The following is a 6,851-nucleotide window of genomic DNA, read 5'->3' as shown; positions in this document are numbered from 1 at the left end:
ATCCTTAGGTCTCTACAGACAAGGTTCTTGATTTCAGACAATCCTTAGTAACCTTTGAATTCAGTTTACTTTGAAAATGATGGATAATGCATTTATTTATTGCATAAAATAAATACTGCTTTATACTGGCAACAGCTCTGCTCTGTGGACCTTGGATTATTTTGGATGTGAAGAGTCAGACATTTGCTCAGACATTACCAGTAGTTGTCAAAAGGACTTTAAATTATCACTGCAGTTAAACACAGAGTGGAGTACAAACAAAAAAGGAAAGTGAAGAAAAACTGGTGAGGGCCTCCTACACTGTTCCAAAAAATAGTAATGTCAAAGTATCTTACTGTATATTTTACAGTTTTGTACTGTCTTTCTAGAACATCATTAAAGTTACGTAAATAGACTTTGACTTCACATTTCAAATGTAAATTAACGTTAAATCACTGTAATGTAATACAACATAATTGTCATGATTATTAAATGTATCTGTCTGTGCATAAGCATATTTAGATTATTAAAATACATTCACAAATGTATCATGATTTCACCAATATCTGTCCGTTATTTGAAAGATTGAACTGTTGAATTCAAATGTAATGCTATGGAAAAGTATATAACATGATCCCTCTAAGCTTGTGTTTCATCACATAAGTATTATTATCATTGCTATTTAGGGCGATCATGGCTCAAGAGTTGGCAGTTCGCCTTGTGATCAGAAGGTTGCCGGTTCAAGCTCTGGCTCGGACACTCTCGGTGTTGTGTCCGTGGTCAAGACTCTTCACCTACCGCCTACTAGTGATGGCAGCCTCGCCTCTGTCAGTTTGTCCCAGGGCATGCAATCAATTATTATTTAAACCAACTGTGTTCATTGACCTTGTTTATAGGTAATTTCATTGTTTGATCACGTAAAAATGTTCCTAATTTAATGTCTAAACGCACTTGGAAAAGGCAGAATCCCATGTAAAATTAGCGCAACAAACTCTATTTTCATTACTGAAACTAAATGTATTTTCATGAGAAAGTTATTTTCTGTTATTTTACGGTAGTATTTTGGCTCCCCAGCTGCTGGAATATTACCGTTTTTTTAGGATGTTTTTTTTAACAGTGTAGACCTATTGCAGCATAACTAAAGGAGGATTCAGGGTCACCTGATCCAGCCCTCATAAAGACCCTATTCTGCCTCCCATTTTACTTTTAAATATCCTAGGAACAAAAGTAAGCAGCAGTCTGAGACTAAAGAGCTTTACTGGAGTCATATGGTACTATCAGGTGTTTCAGATAATATGGAGCCAAATTATTTAAGATTTTGTTTCTTAAGAAAAGTATTTTAAATTCCATTCTGGATTTGAAGAGGAACAAAATAAATATGCGAAAAATATGCTCTGTTTTTCTAGTTCCTCTTTGTAGCATTTTAAACCAACTGAAGGCTTTTCAGGGAGCTTTTAGGACAACCCGATAATAATGAATTGAAATAGTTGAGCCCAGAAGTAATAAATGCATGAACTCATTTTTCAGCATCACTCTCAGGCAGGATGTTTCTAATTTTAGAGATAATTGACAAAAGCAGGTGAGCAGTCCTACATATTTGTTTAATATGGGTATTGGAAACCATATACGGGCAAAAGATGATTCGGAGATTCCTCACAGTGTTGCTGGAAGCCAAGGTATTGCCATACAAAGTAAGTAAGCAAGTCTGGTTAGACACCATGTGCTTACGTGGGTTCTCTTCCTGTAACCTTCCTCCCAAAGTCCAAAAACATGCAATTAGTGGGGTTAGCTTAATTGGTGAATCAAAATAGTTGTGTGAAAAATAATATATAAGTAAATGAAAATTCATAAAAATACCTCAGATTTCAGAACTGACGGTGGAGTGTGTATAAGCTGGCTTAATAAGCTGTACAACATCTTCAAGCCCTCTTAACTAACTAAGTTTGTGGTCAACATTAATACAAAGCTACAACGACTTATTCTCTGACATACGTTGTACGTACCTATAGCTGGACTGGAGGCTGATGGTGATTTTTCGTTTTTATGGGCCGATAATTTTTTATTTTTTTTGCAACGGTATAAACAATGAAAGGTGGTGGATTGGCCAGATGCTGGTCGAGGTGTAAAAATAACTCAGTAACTCTCCCCTCCCTCTCCTGTTGCTACTTCAATCATGAAACTGATCAATGATTATCAGTTTCATGATTCTCTCTTGCTTGTTTATCGCCCACTTTGCGCCAGAAAGAGGAAACTAGCGGATGTTGCGCTAAACAACAGCAGCACGTTTAAGCTTGGTCAGCTGTTCTTAGAATTTATTTAATATTAATTTCTAGTATCAACAGTAAAGCTGCTGCTCATGATATCGGTTTGAATATGTGGTGAGAGGGAAACATGAAAATGAAACCAGGAGATGTCCTTACTGAATCATCAGCGCTGAATAGGTGATGGAGAAACAGGTTTACCTTTTAGGTGAAAGGAATGAGTTGAAGGGAAGTTATGAACTGTTTCTGAGAGACAAATAACACCAGGATCCTTTTCTAAGTAGCTGACAGCTGGTAACTGTGCAGGGGCGGGTCTAGCAAAGTGTTGCCAGGGGGCCAAGTAGGGCATTAACAGGGAGAGGGGGGCACAAAGAAATACTTTTCTTTCTTATTCCCATTTAAAAATATGGAGCTTTTATTAAATAATTATCTGAATCTTACAACCAAAATTTTTTTATTTGATGTAAAATGCATAGAAATCATACATATACCAACAAGACTGTACATCACTGTCACCACAGTGTTTGTTTTCATTCAAAGGCTTTATGGCTTTAATACCTGGTGGGCCGGTCTCTAGTCAAAATGCCCGCGACGATTTTTTGTCCCAGTCCAGCCCTGTACATACCTCACTGTGAATCGTCACTTGTTACAAATGGGAACCATGAAATAGTTGTTTGCTTTCAGCTTTCATCAGTTTCATTTTTATTTAATAAACATTAACTGCTCCTCTTGCTTTAAAAAAGATCAAGACTTTTCCTGAACATGTGCTTGCACACTTGGCGCCCACAGGAATAGTTCATCTAATTCTTTTATTGTGGTAAGTTAGTCATCAACAGTGAAAAGTAATTATTTTTTTTCATCCCGGGACGTCCCTTGGCTCTGATCTGGCTGCTGAGGCACCAAACATAAAATCATTAATACTTTAAAACTGCGTTATATGCTAGTTTATGTTCAATTTCAAGCCAGATAGCAAACAGAAAACTGTTACTGCCAATTATCTTTTGTTTTTTTAAATGTATCCAAACATGTGGATTTCTTTTACTTTCAAGTTACACAATCCTAATACTTAATTTGCCTTTGGGACAAAAGTTTCTATCGCTAATTTTCATCTAGAGTCTTTTATAACAATTTTTCAAAGTTAATCCGATAAACATGTGGTGTGCTGTTGACCACATACTGAAACGATGTGAATGCCATTGCGTCATTTGTATGTGTCTGCTTGTGTGTGTGTGTGTGATGATGTACTTTTGCATACTTGTGTGCATAAATGTTGGGGTCGTACAAGCCCATTGTTTTGTCGGTGTATGTGTGTGTGCTGCTGATGTAAAACAAGCCAGCTGTGGTACCATGTTCAGGCTTGATTTGCAACATCTGGACTCATCACCTCATGAGCTTTCACATTGTCAGAGCCTTCCTCTAGCATACTGATCATTTAAATCCATTCTAAGCTTCTCTGAGGAGAGTTTGTCTCACAAAGCTCTGCGTGATTGTGTCCATGACTCGTAACCTCAGTCTAAATAAAACTCAGATGGAAGTCTGCAGATCTGTTGTTGTGAATCACTTGTTACTTCTACGTTACTTACTTAAAAACAACAACTGGCTTGCGAGGTTTGGATTTCTCCAACTGCTTTTGAGATCTGGCAGGTTCTGGGTAGTAAATGACTTGACCGTCACTTTGCAAAATTGCAACCAATACATGACCTCCGCATTAAAGCCAGTAGTGAAACTGTAGATGCACTTAAAACATCAGGCTCTGATAGTTTTTCAACTGAGATGTTGCCAGTTCAATTATTCTACACTACTTGCTTTAGGAAGTTGCAGTGCCCCACAAAATGGTTTATGTTACAAAAACAATTATTTCAAAATGTGTTTAAAAGAAAATGAAATTGATAGTCACACCGCTTATTGCTCAGAATGTCGACTTTAACACTCTCCAACCCTACAGCCTAGTCCAAAATGTTTATAGCCTCGGTAATAGCTCTGCAAGATTTACTTCTAGCAGTTTGCAGTGAACACAAAGGTTACTTCCTTTTTTTTCTTTACAATGCCATAGTATTTACTTGGACCTGTCTTCTTCTGCAGCCCCTACTGGGTAGCATTACATGTGGCAAAAGGAAATTTCTCAGTCTGATTTCCTGCCATCAAAAATGTCTCAGTATGCCCTCACAGAGCAACATACCGAACACAACATGGGGTGGAGGGGATGGTGCACTTACAGGTCATTCTTTTATCAGGTGACTTTTGACTGGTGCTGTGCGATACAGCATATTTTGGTACCGATACCAAGTAAATTCTGGGCAGTATTGCTGATACCAAGGGAGCTTATGCAGGGCAGCAATGTGTAATGATTTATGAGCTGAATTACTTTAGTCAGGGTCTGTTGTTTGAATGTGCTATAGGCTATAAAGATACAGATAAAGGTTCCAACATTTTTCATAGTGCATGTTTGAGGTATATTCTTTAGTGAAAAAAAATGATACAAAAAATTAATTTGACACAATTTAGTGCGATACACACTGGACTCTGAGGATAGAAACAAAGTATTGATCCAGCTGTGCTTTTGACTATTTTGGTGACTTCTGAACTAAAGAGAGGTAGAAATACTCTAAGTGCAAGTGTTGTGACTGACCTGTTTTGCACTAGCAAGCATACCAAACTTTATACAAGAGAACTTAAACAAAAAAAGCAAGTAATAGAGGCATTGTTTTAGTTTTGTCTTAGTGATTCAAGATTCAAGATTGATCACTAACGTCTGAGAACGGAAACAATGTTTTTATGTTATTGGTAAATTTCAGTGTAGTTTAGAGTTCAGAGCTTTTTTGAAAGCTCTTTAGCAAGTTATATTTCTGCTTTTACTTGGCTAAAAAATATACTAAAAATTAGTGATTTCAGCTTCTTTCTCTCCTCTGGATGAGCACATATAATTTGAAGTGGATTCCTGTGCTGTGAGCTCTTATTTGTGTTATGTATGTTGATTCACCTTTCGAGCCAGTCTTTTGGACCACGACATGTTACTCAGTTACTCTTTAAATATGTAGATAACAAAAACGAGCCGGTATTATGACTACAATCTAAAAACCGCTGCGGGGGGAGAGCAATCCCGTACAGCAGAATGCTGCTGCAGGATTGCTCTCCCCCCGCTTCAGGACACCTACACCAGGAGATGCCGGACTAGAGCAGCGCAGATACTGAAGGACCCGTCCCATCCTGGCAACAAACTGTTCCAACTTCTGCAATCTGGTAGAAGGTTCCGCATCTTCCGGGCAAGGACAGAGAGACTCAAGAGGAGCTTCTATCCCCAAGCCATCCGTGCCCTAAACACACACACCCGCCCGCTCACATCATCTATAATTGACTGAGACAGGACTCTCTTCCAGACACTCTAAACCAACCATATTAATGTACAGAATCCACCTGCTTGCTGCTACTACTGCACATTCACCCAGTGTATATACTATATGTATGTATATATATATATATATATAATGTTCTTCCTCTACACCCCCCCCCCCCCCCCCCCTAATTTTTGCACATGTCGAGGAGCGTGTCAGGCTACATTTCACTGTGTGTTATACTTGTATAACTATGCATGTGACAAATAAAGAACCTTGAACCTTGAACCTTGAAAACAATGTGCTGTCATCCAAAAGAAAAACAGATATAAAACAACAGAGATAAAACTGAGTAATAGAAAATATAAACTGTTACTAAAAAAGAAGTTGAAATTATTAAAAGATCTGCAGGTTTTCAGGGGTTTTTTTTTGTTTGTTTTGGTGGCAACTACTGACTTACTAATATTCAAAGGACAAATCTATCCAGTTTAGCATTAGCTTCCTGTGTGCCAATTAGATTTCAAGCCAGTGACCATATCCATAATTTTAGACAAACATGGTGAATCCACAGGGTCCTAATTACAGAGGATGGCACATTCTTTTCTTAAGCTGCCTGAAATTTGTGGCAGCAAAGATTCAGGCAGAAACTATGGTTTTATATTTACGCGGAACCTTTGCCAAATGTTGCTTTAATGCCTGCTCTGTACAACTCAGGAACCATACTAAACCCCAGTTTGTTCACTTCTCTTGAACTTGGAGCCATGAGCTGAGCTGCTCATCGCACCACTGAGGCTCATAATTAAAAATCTCCAGTTACTTCCTCCTTACCTCTGCTGACCCTGGCCTCGTGGCTCAGCGTACCCGAGACCAGTGAGCCGCCTCTGGGGAGCCACGGGAGGAACTTGGCCTGGACATTGGATGGAGACTGGACAACGTTTGGAAGTAATGGGGATGTTGACTCAAGGGTGACGAGGGTGGGCGGACGTGACCACTGAAGAAGAGCCTGCCAGGTAAACACCGTGCAATCACGAGGCCAGATTAACCTTGCTTCTGATGCCAGCGTGCAGGCTGTGTTTCTACGGTTTTCAAATGCTGGAGACATTTGTGGATTTCTGAATGCAACTGACTAGGAGAAGGGAAAATAAAAATGGACACGAAACAGATGAGACTGGGAAGAAGAGAGAGCGAAATGGAGACGGCAACACACTGAAAGCGGTCATGTTTCTGTCTCTGGGGCTGTTATTAAAGCAGCATCTGGAATGCAGGAATGTCCGCTGAC

Source organism: Aulonocara sp. 'chitande type north' Nkhata Bay, linkage group LG8, assembly GCF_057382095.1.
Source record: "Aulonocara sp. 'chitande type north' Nkhata Bay isolate Kocher_YH1m ecotype deep benthic linkage group LG8, A_spYH_male_GT1.1, whole genome shotgun sequence".
NCBI classification, from domain to species: domain Eukaryota; kingdom Metazoa; phylum Chordata; class Actinopteri; order Cichliformes; family Cichlidae; genus Aulonocara; species Aulonocara sp. 'chitande type north' Nkhata Bay.
Note: the sequence above shows the minus strand (reverse complement) of the source record.